This window comes from Plectropomus leopardus, chromosome 22, assembly GCF_026936395.1.
Source record: "Plectropomus leopardus strain MGB_pleo_1.0 chromosome 22, ASM2693639v1, whole genome shotgun sequence".
Lineage (NCBI taxonomy): Eukaryota > Metazoa > Chordata > Actinopteri > Perciformes > Serranidae > Plectropomus > Plectropomus leopardus.
In genome coordinates, this window is record NC_142197.1 from 17547136 (window position 1) to 17559328 (window position 12193).

Below are 12193 nucleotides of genomic sequence, written 5' to 3' on the forward strand. Positions count from 1 at the left end.
TGACACAGGCTGGCCGGCTGGCTTAAATTACAGTGAAACAGTGCACTAAATTATATTTCTTGGTTGACATCTGATCAGCACTGCTTACTTTTACAGTTAGGTCTCAATTTTTTCACCTTCTGTTTTTTTAAAACAGAAAACAGTATGGCACCTGCTTCCTGTTCAGAAACTCTGGTATTACAGCCAAACAGTGCACTAAAATATGTTTCTGAAGACATTTTAAGTGAGAAACAGGCAATACAGTAACAGAAACGTGGTTTATATTTGATCAGCACTTCCTAGCTTTACAGTTTGATCTGAGTTTGGTTCGAGTTTGAGAGAGAAAGTAGGGGAAGGTGTCTCTTTTTACCCGTTTTTATAGTCTTTGTGGTTGGGGGCGCATGAAAATGTGGAAGTACAATCTGTATTTAGAGCAACAGCTCTTGAGCTGGCAAAAAAGTTTGGAGATGGGCAGGGAGATCTGGGCGCTGGTAGGATGGAGGGAAGTTTACCATAGTTGATTTACACATACAAGTATCCTGTTTAAGTGATTTTTATACGTATATTCATTGTGCTCAAATGAATAAAAGTACCTGTAGACATGAAATTAGTTTTATGGTATTTGACTTGAGAGGTTCCTGAATGTAAAAACTCATCAAAAGTCATTCAATCATTATTTTAACAAAGTCAAAACAGTCTGACACATTTGCGTCACATCAACATCATTCCCCAGCCTCATCAAAACATTCTTCAAAACCCAGTCCCTCAGTAGGAACCTGTCAAGCAAATCACCGAGGAGTACAAAGTGCACTGAAGAACCTCTTCCCTAGTACAGATCAATTTCCTTTGTGATCAGCCGAGCTTGATGAGATAAAAGTGTTTCAAAACGTTTTAAAGCCAAAGCTGTTTCCCTCTCTGTCTCCCCAGTCAGCCACTTTGAAGGCTTAGGGCTCTTTTTTTTCTCTTTCTCTTCCCTTTTGTTGACTACACTGAGGGTGTAAAAGTGGGCTTCTCATTTTGCAAGCACAGCATGAGGCAGCAAGAGGCCACCAGGCAAAATATCATACAGTCGTTGTATCAGACACAAGAATTGATGCCAAATCAGATATTTTAATTGTTAAACATTCAGAAAAAAAACTCCAGGGTGAGGTCTTCAATCAAAGCACTGATCCCTCCTGAAATATTATCCTCTCTTATTCAGACATATTTGCCTGTGTGGAGCGAAGGGGCTGGATTGTGGCATCACAATGTGGTTGAGGATTTAAACCTGCATGGGTGGTGTCAGTCTGTGCACGCGCCAGGCTGTGGTGTTAGCCACTGGTCCTGCCAAGCGAGGCCCTGCCACATAAACAGGATTTCCCCCTTGGCGGGCTGGCTGGCACAACGGGCCCTGTGGCCCTTTGAAGTGACAGGCTCCCCGAGTCCCCTGGGAGAGGCTTGGGATCTGATCCCTGTGCTCAAACACACACTCTGCCAGGACACCAATACACACATATTCGCATATTCACATTCATGCGGGCACATCCACAAAACACATAATCTGCTCTCGCCCAATCAAGCACCCAAAAAATATGATCTCCTCCCGCGTCCAGCAAACGTACACAAAAAGCGACACACAAACCAGACTGCCATCTCTGTCGTCAGTGCTGATAAAGGGCAAGCAGGAAGCTCTCAGAGTGCACCTGGCTCTATGATGATAAAGAAGCAGGTCGCGCCTCCCAGCATGCAATCAGGATCGGGCCAAGAAAAGAAGGATGAAGTTGACTGGCAGAGGGGGAGGGGAATAAAAAACAGCTTTATCTTATCTTATTATTTGTTTTGGTTTTTTTTTAAATATTTATCAGCACTTCCCTACCACATGTAATAACCTTGACACAGTAGAAATGCCTGCATATTCTACTAGCTGAATTTTTCATTAAAGTATTAAAAAAAAACCCAACATATTTTCGAATTTCAAGTTTATGTGCTCAGGCTTTGAGATATGATTCTCTGACATTTTCTTCTAAAGCATATTATAACAGTAAAGGTCTATGGAATTTGTTTTTTTCTTAAATAAACCCTAGAGAAACTATAATGCCATTGTGATGTGACTTTATGATGCATGTACTCTGGCAACCTTGTTACATTTTTAGAAGATCTTAATTTGCAATAGCAAAGAAGTTTTGATTGCATTGCATTTTTAAATCCATCCCAGTCTCACCTTCAAGTTGGCACCCTTTAGCATCAGTATGAGAAGCATCAGACAGTTGCTTTTCCCTAAGGTCTTTTAAAAAAAGTAGAAAATCTGTACATTTCTTGTGGAAAAAAAGAAGTTTATTTTGAAAAGACACAATGAATGTAATGTTCATAAATTCAGATGCTAGCCCCGAGCTTCCAAAACTGACGGAGGAGTTAGCGCATCATATTTTGAAGTTAAGGACCGCTGACCGAGCACCTGTATTTGACAAGATGTGAGTTAGAGTATGTTGTTATATCAACATATTGAGGATAATGTTGTCAAAGTCATTACTTTGTGCAACCCAGCCTCCACCCTCCATCCCCTTCATATGACCTCATGCATTCACATTAAATGCAATTTGTAAAAAAAAAAAAAAAAAAGTTTTTATAGTGTATGACTGTAATTTTTAGGAGAAAGTGTTACCCACATGCATCCTCAAACTGGGCTAAGCTTGTATTCAAGCACCACACACAAACCGTCCTTTCAGCTAAAATGTGGCAAATAAATTGTTGAAATAGTTTAATTAATTGGCCCTCCCCGTCAAGTGTTTTTTCTGCATGATTTAAATACTTCTCGGCCTCTGAATTTGCAAATTGACAATTATAATTATTGGATTTTGCCTGGAGGGGAGAAAGCTAATGATTTGAGCTCATTTTATTGGGATTAATTTAATTTATATTTTGAAGATTGTGTGTACTAATTGATTAGCTTTAATCTATCTAAATGTTGGAGTCACTTTGCCCATGGCACTGTGGATTATGTCATGAGGCTGGGGCTTTGCTTGGGTTATTAGACAACACTCTCTATCTAAACACGTTGTATCACTCATCTGCCCACAAACTGATAGGTGCTTGTTATACACATCATCGGTAGACACTGAGATTGATTACACCGTGAATGGTTGAATAGAGAGGAAGACAGAGGCATAAATAAAGACGGAGCTCGGTGCGAAATACAATTGAAAAGTGCAAGAGAGTTTATCAGAAAGATAAAGGGAAAGAGGGAGAGGTTAGAAATCAAGAGAGAATCAATGAAGAGAGAGAGTGAGGCTATCAAAAGCTTTCAACTCAGTGCAAAGCTTTGAAAAGGACTTCATCAAAATTGCTCTTCTCAACCCCTCCCTAGCCTCCACCTTTCCTCCTGTTGACTGTTGTGCGCTCCATCAGCCAGAGGCTTGGCAGTAGCGATGGTAATTGAGTTGCCCATTATCGATTAGCTTGTGGCAGCCCTCCTTCATTCTATCTGTCACCATTAGCTCTGTGAGTGAGGGGACATGGGGAATATGAGGGGAATGTGGGGTTTGGGTGGTAGGGTGTGAGGTATCTGCAAAGAAGAAGAGAAGAAAGTCATGAGAAATCAAGCATGATGGGAGAACAAAATATATAGCATGATCAGGCGGTATGGTTCTTTTTTAGGGACTGTCTTAAAGGTATTGGCCTGGGGAAGGGGCGCTGAACATTATGTTTAGCTTTTTAAAAAGCAAGACTCTCCTCAGTGTTACTGATATTTTTGAATCCCTCAATTAAAGTAAAAAAAAATCCCTGCAATATCTAAAAAAAAAAATAAAGGATAAATCCCTAAAACACACCTGAAAGTGGCATTTGACAAAAACAAAAAGGAAACATAACTAGAAAAGTGCAGATCTCAACCAGAGAGCTACATACTGGTTGTGGCTGCAGAAGTGGATCATGGCCAATCTAGACCAGTGATGCCCAACTGGTGGGTCATGGTCCAAAAGTGGGTTATGGTTCCATTCTGTGTGGACCACAGGTGACTCTTGGAAGGTGTCAAGTCTGTAAAAAATACGCTTTATTTTGAAGTACAGTGAATTTCCAGCGCAGAGCTTTTATTTTGATGTGCCATCTCTGTTTATTCTTGCAATATATTTTATTTATTGATGTTCTGAGCCAATGGGTTGTTTACATTTTGTGAGATAAAATTGACTATGTGGCAATTTATAATGTGTGGACTTTGAACTCATGAATACGGAGAAACCTGGGCCCTGTGGCAGTTATTTCCTGTGGAATAGTCCCCTACAGTCAAAATGATAGGAAAGATAACCAAAGAAAGTTTGGGTTTTAATTCAGTAGATATTGTGCCTAATTGTAGTGGATGGTAACATATTGAGTATGGAATTAATCTGCTTGATATTTAATTTCAAAATGAAACGATATTTCTTTTATGGATGTCAGTTTTTGAGCCAAGACAAAGGCTGGATGTGGCCCACTGTAGCCCATTAGCCAGAACATTTCCAAAATTGCTTTTTGCCCTTTTCTACATGATTTTGTTGATGACTTGCAGCCCCTACCAGCCAGTTAAGAGCAAGGGTACAGCAGTCAATTACAGTATAAAAAAGTCAAAAAACATAATAAAATAAAACATATATCATATATCATAAAACAGTATTTTTGTAACAAAAACTAGTCATCACAACCATGAGAGGTCCGTAAGCAAACAGTCATGAATGTGCACACAATATATCAGGCTGATAGATGGTAGATTGCAGGATTAGCTGTGATACACAGACTCAAAAACTCCCAAACAATCAAATATATGATCCCCTCTAGGTTTATGCCTGCTGGAGATAATAACACAAAGCTATTTACCAAATAATCAAGCTTCTCTGTACATTTGAATAGAAAACTAGTAAATAAACAGATCATATTAGTAATGATTGAAATTTCACTTTGCCGACCATTAGAAGAAATGGGAAATATTTGATTCAAAACTTACTCAGACTGCACTATTCAAAGCAGGGTTTTTTTTTAAAGATATTTTTGTTATGATGTAAAATAGTTGAGTGGCTGTATACACTCTTTGTGATAGATGACTCAATCTATTGTGTTAAAAAAAGAAACATAATTGCCCTACTACTAGCTATTTGTGAGTTGTGATCAGCTGCAGCGCACATGAAAGCCATCTTTTTTTTTACACACCTAGATCTCTTTTATATAACAGATTACATCTCACAAGGCAAAAATAATAATAATATGAGGTAAAAAAAACAAAACAAAACAAAAAACCTCCCCTGCAAAGACTACCCTAAATAAAAAAAAAAACCTTATACTTTTCATGCAGCCCCTTATAAGAGGGCATAACAAAGGTTGTGTTTAAAAAATTTTCCCACACATACTTTATGAACAGTTTCAGTTCTTTTTCTTTATTTTCCATCTACTCAAACCTCACGTTCTCTCCCCTCCTCTCACTTTTTCCATCTCTCCTCTCTACTTCTGGCACTCGACAACTTGTCTCTATCTTCCCCTGCCTTGTCAGGTGATTGAGAGGCATGATGTGAAGGAGGGAACAGGAAGGGAGGAGGTGTAATAAACCCAAAGATGAATCAGGGAGCAGGCAGTGAAACCCGCATCTCTTCCCTCTCTCTTTGCCTCACTTCTCCAGGCACAGAAGGGTGTGGTGATGAGGTTGGCAGGGTAGTAGCAAGAACTGCTGAGGACTCACAAATCCTTGCACCTGTTTTTCTTTTTTAAAGGCCCTCCACCGTTAAACGCATGTAAATAGTCGTGTTTTGTAAGCAGCCCAGATGACAGGCGGCAGATGTTTACCCCAGGGCTCAGTAAATCACAGGTTAGTTACTTTGATTATGGGCCCTCGTCAGTCCCCGAGAGGAATAACCTGACAGGCTTAAAGGCAAGCTTGTGGCATGTACTATAAATAACACAGTCAGTTGGTTACTGCTATTTGATGGCCGTCCAAGGAAACTGTAAAGGTGCTTGCTTCAAGAAATCGAGTTGCAGGTATAGATGAAGGTATAAATGTGACAGATTGATAGATTTCCTTCATCGGTTCCAACAAATGTCAAATATGTGAGTTTAACAACCCTTTAAAATACATTTATATACCTTTAATTTGTTTCGACATCGACTTTATGTTTTGAAAGGAAGTGCGGTCTGGATATCTGTCACTGGATTTTATAATCCGATTGTGTGATGTTCTTATACTACATAGAAACCCAGTCGCCAATTCTAGATAAATAAATAATGTGAAATAAATAAAAACATGACTAAATAGAGACAAAAGTGTATATTATTCATATGATTATTTATTCCTTTATTTATTCCTAAGTCTTATTTACTGTTATTATACTTATTTTTTGTCTCATTATGCACTGCCCCAAAGATGGCAACAACCAAAAACTGGATGCTATTGTCTTAGCTAAGAATGTAGATGTTAAACAACAAATAAATAATTTTAGGAGACAGAATTGGTGTATAAACAGTACTGTAGAATATGTGTGTTTCTTGACATGAGACCCTTAAAGCAGCCAGTGTTTTCCTCCTCATTGAAGAGCTTTCCGCTCAATAGGTGGTAGGACATGAAGCCAGCACAAACCGCCCTGTGTGTGTGCGCGTCCGCGTCTCTCTGTGCATGTGTGTGTGGCAGCCAGGCAGGCAGTCAGGCATCACGCTGCCACTGTATCAAACAACAGCAGTGGATGCCAGCCACACTTCCGCTCCTCACATGAAAGGAAGCAGGATGGAAATGGTCGCAGTTCGGGAGAGAAACGGGGGAGGGTGAGCAGAGGTGGGGGGCTGGTCGGGTAGAAGAAGGGAGGGACGGACGGGGCGGATGGATGGCTGAGCGGCCCCGAAGAGGCTGCCAGGCACCCAACTTCCCTGCACAGATGGAGCCCAACACTGTCCAGCCCCAGCCAAGTAGTCCGCAGACCGTGTGTCTGTGTGTGTGTGTTTGTGTGTGTGTGTGTGTGTGTGTGAAAGATGTATGTGTTGGGAATTTTAAGGTGTTTGAGCTAATATGTGTTTATGAGTTTGTGGATGTGAATATTGGATTTTTACCTCTGAGCACCTCACAGCGTTTCTGTGTGTGTGTGTGTGCGTGTGTGTGTGTGTTTAAGTGTGTGTGCAAACATATGGGGAGGGGTTATTTGTACAATACAGTCAGAGGTGTGTGTGTGTGTGTGTGTGTGTGTGTGTGAAATGCTAATGCTCTTTCGAAAGAGAAAACTCAAGCCTCAGCTCATTTTTATGCATTTTTTCTTTTTTTTTTACGCTTACTGCGCTCAAATCAATCAATAAATAAAGCAAACGTGGGGGGAAAAAAAAGAAAATGCGCATTTGTGGGCAGAAAATTGTCGGCGGATAAATATGTAAATGCTCAGTGCTGCTGTGAAACATCGCCATTGCCCTCCAAGCATTTTGGGCCTACTTTAGATGCAAACACATGAGTGATCAGAGTCGGAGGCTTGCTTGATAGCACGCTTCTGGAGGAAGCTTTCATGACATGAACTCTCTTTTTTTTCTCCATTCCCTCTCTTCTTAATCAGCTTGCCCCTCTCACTTTCAATTAATCAACCACTCTCTCTCTTTCTTTCATTCAGTCGTCCTCTCTCTCAATCTGTTCCTCTCTACCTCTTTCATACATTTAATTAACAAACCTCTTTTTTCAGCCTGCAGCCTCTAGTCACACTAACAGTATGTTGTTGTCATCACTCTTGTGGTTCATGCAAAAGCTGAGAGGAAGTGAGTGTGTGTGTGTGTCATATCAAAAGAAACGTTTGACTCCACCTTGACTCCTTCATGGATCAGCTGCTGCCGTGAGAGCAAGACCAGACATTTGTGCCCTTGGCGGCTACAAAGGGAGATGATTATCTGGGATTGGTGTATGTGTGTGTCTCTGTAAATACTGTATATATATATATATACGTGTGTGTGTGTGTGTGTGTGTGTGTGTGTGTGTAGGAGAGATGTGATGATGAATATGTTAGAGGCTGCCTTTGACTCACGCACGATGCAACCTTGTGTGCCGCCGCTCCTGTACATCTGGGCGGGAGCACTGATCTATAAATTCTCGCGTGTGATAATTCTCTTCTTTTTCCGCCTCTCTCTCTCTCACACACACACACACATATGTAGAGGAGATACAGGTTGCAGGGGCCAGCAAGCAAACATGTGGCACTTGCCAACACCCCGCAAAACTAATCTCATATCTACTTTTGCTGCCGGGAGATTGTTTGTGCGACGGCCCTAAGGAGAGCCGAGAAAGCAGAGGGGGGGATAAAATCAAATCTAGCTCTTGTCACCGACTCAATTCTCTAAGTGATGTGTGTTTGTGAGTGTGTGTGTGTGTGTGTGTGAATGAACATGCATGTGTGCGCTCCCCTTCCACACATTACTCCAGAGAAAATCGGGTTTAAGGTTTTCCTTGGCATGCCAAAGTTACAGAAGATTGTGAATGCGGCTGCCGCTCGAAATGAGTGTCATCCATTCTCCACTCTCGCTCTATTTGCCCTTCAACTAAAGAGCCTCTCGAGCCTATAACAATGGGTGAGAGCTTTTTATTTTTTAGGCGAGACTTTCGATATATATATATACACAGCGCAGGTGGTGCCATACCCTCTGTGCCATGGAGTTAGAGATGAAGATGGAGCCCTCACATCTCTATAGCCGGGGATAATGGGATTCCAGGCCATATTTTCACGGTGTAAAGAGACAAAGCCTGGTTGAAATCAGGGTTGATCCCCTGTCTTTCTAGTGCTGTCAGAGGGAGTTTGAGCCCACAAGAGGCCAGAGGATGGTGCTCTATCTTTACAGTGTTTGTCTTCATTCTCATATTCGCTCAGTCTCTTCTGTCTCTTTGTCCACGTCCATCTGTTTTTCCTTCCTCTCTCTCGCAGCTCGTGTTGGCACTCACACACTTTTCTCTCTCATTGTCTGCTTCTCATCTTCTCACTTTAAGCTGTCACAATATTTTTCTCGCTTTTAGACAATCTTTTGATTGTGACTTGTCAAATGAACTGGCAAACGTAGTCAACGGTCAGAAAGGACCTTTATTTATAGACAGTGGCTCCCCTAGAAGTTTTTTCATAGGGGAGGCCAGATGGGGCCCTTTAAAGTTTTGGGGTGGCACTTCAAAATTAAAAGCCATAACTGAATTTTGGGATTTTTTATGGTGTTTTAGTGTATAGGCTGGTTGAAAACTATTTCAATATTGAGAGTAAGTAGACCTGTTGTGCATAGTGTAATACCAGTACATTTAACATTTTTCTGTTTAAATGTGTTATGTACCAATTCATTGTTCTACACATAGCTTGTTTCCTTAAAAAGAGAAATATACAGCTTTAATTTAAAGGAATACATTGATTGTTAGGAGCGTAATAATTTAGAGGAAACTCGTGGAAACCCATTTTCATTCAGATATCTAGAAGTGAGGGTTCAAGGGACCCCTTTGAAAAAAGCACTCACCAAAATTTAGTCTTAATTTGGAGGATCATTTCACCCCCTTCTCAACCTGCTATTCTGACATGTTTGGTACCAATGGATTGTTCAGGTTTTGGGAACCAAGTTACCCCTTTGAAAATGGCCCTGCCAGATGTTCCCTCACCAAAAAGCCTAAATTTGGAGTGTTATTTCGCCCCCTTCCTGACAAGCTATGCCAACACGGTTGACCAGTGGATGCCTTATAGGTTGTCTGGTTTCGCTCGCTAAAAAAAAAGAGCATGCCTCTTAAAGGCAGTAGTATCGGCCTTCAATTATTATCATTGGGGCGGTGTAGGATGATTTAAGCACGATTCAACAGTATGACATAAAGACATTTTGATAGATTCGATTATGGCGGAGCAGAACAAAGCTGTTAAATACTTTAAAGAATTCTCCATCCACGTGTTGCAATGACCTCACAGACCGCCCCCATTTATAAAGCTATCTCCTTTATAAGGTACATTACTAGCCAGTTTTATACCAACAGCAGCACCGTTTGTCCAGAAGCTTATATATATATATATATCATTACTGACCAGTCTTTTACTGTAACCAGTTTAGTACTGGTTTTTGATACTGATCTCTAGTGGAGCATTTAGCAATTATAGAGCTGAAAATTTACCTCAAGAGTTGGTGGAGACCAAAAACAGAGCTCAAAGCAGAGTTAATATTGGACATACATTGGCTTGTGGCCAGAAACATAATTTCAAATGAATGATAGCGGTGTGCTAAAAGTATAAATCACAAGATTCACCACATTACAATGTTACATTGATACTTTGGTCAAAGATTCAATATTTGCTGATATTATAGGGTCTGTTTTGACAAGATTTTCATTTGATTCAATTTAGGTGCTTGCAATCAATATGAGACAATATCAGTAAATATCCTCATTGGCTTTTTATTGGTCGCTTACTGTTGTCTTCCTGGTGCTAGCACTGTTTGAATGTTTAGGAAGGAGGTGTGCCTGGACGGAAGTGGTGTCACAGATGTGTCATTGGAATTTCAAAATAAAAGTGTATCTTAAAGATGCCGATATATTTCGAAGTTTTCACTTGCACTGATAATCTTGAAGTGTTGATTATTTAATCGATATTTCGATCCAGATTGATGCATTGTTACACCTCTGTGGTACACAGTATTCATTGTATATGTACATAAGCTTCTCTTTGCTTTAAATAAAATATATCAGCTAACATTTTCAATTTAGCTATTAACTGTAAATTAACTGCAAAAAATTGTAGCTATCCTTGCAACAAAAATGCAGAAACTCTACTGTTCATTTTACATATAATACATTGCATATACACCGTTCTATCCAAAAAAGCATGGGAAATTGTTACATTAGGCTATCAGCAAAGAAAACCGACAACACACTGCACACAAGAGTAAGCATAAAAATAACACAAAAGCTCATTAGTTTTCCTCTCAACGTTTAATACTGAGCTCATTGTGTGTGCCTTTATCCTCAAACAATCCCTGACTGCTAAACTGAAGGCCGTGTGTCTACAGTGAGGAACTGCAGCTGAGCAAAGAGGTGGTATGTGGATCCAATAATGTGTGTCCATCAGCTGCCTGTGGTGACAGACAGACTGTGTTAGTGTCTGACGCTCTGCTCAAGCGTCGCTGCAAAATTGTGAATCATCTCACCCTTCATGTCACCTCATACGTTTTACTCCCTGTCGTCCTCATGCCCCAAAACATAAAAATTAGTTTCTCAATGTCTGACCCTTCCTTTTTCTTTTTGTTCCTTGATGCCTCTCCTACTCCTTTCTGCCTCTGTTTCCCTCTCTACTACATGCGCTCATCTAATAATCACATTTCTTTTCAATTGCCTTTCCTTTTTTTCCCCCAGATGAATGCAGGCATGCCAGGGTGACTCAAGGTCACAGCAATAGAGAGAGGAAACTGCTCTTTTTTTCTTTCTTTTTTTTTTTTACCTTGCCAGACAATGCTGCTACCAAATATTATCATCATCTACTCTATTTTCACAATTGAATTTTGTTTTGGCCAGAGAGGCCACAGCCTTTCCTGCTTTAAAGCTATTGCTGCTTTTCAATTTTCGTTGTATTGCTTTTCATCCCGCAGCAGGTTTACACAGAGCCTGCAACACATCATTTATTTAAAATGGGCTTAAAGCTGCATTGAAATATACACGAAGTGTGCGGTAAATGACCCACTGAGCATAAAAAATACAGTACATGTTTGACATGTTTGCTGTAGCGTTCAGATTTCACATGTCAAAAGTGTCATTGCCACACATTTGCATGATCAATATGCATGTACTGTGGCGCACATGTGCAGATGTTAGATGTTGTCACTAACAAAGTGGCATTTTAATCAGCAAATCAGTATGCAAGCAATGTCATGTGTGAATGCAAGGAGCCTATAGACATTCTGGACTAGCTATATAAAGGAGTAGTTTGATATTTTATGTATTTTACACTGGTTTCAAATGTTTTCAAGATTTCAAACCTTTGTCCTTTATGATAGCACAGATACAGCCAGTTTATGGCACTAGAGGGCAGAGTCAAAGCTTCACACAACAACAGATGAGAAAATGATATGTCAGTTGGTATGGATACTCTGTGTAAATATAGTGCGCTTTGTTTGAATATGTAGAGTGAATATAGTGTGCTCCATGTGGATAGAGTCTGCTGGTTCTAAGCAGCCAGCCAAATTAGGCATCAGGTGTTTATTGCATCAAATCAGCTTTGAATTTTGCTGTCTGTTTACACAAACATGGGAAGATAAACCTTGA

At 40.2% G+C, this 12193-nt stretch overlaps 1 protein-coding gene across 3 annotated transcripts in view; it reads left to right on the forward strand.

Moving 5' to 3' along the window:
* The window catches only part of tafa5a (TAFA chemokine like family member 5a), a 329946-nt gene that overhangs the window by 188307 nt on the left and 129446 nt on the right, over positions 1-12193 (forward strand). The window lies entirely within an intron of this gene.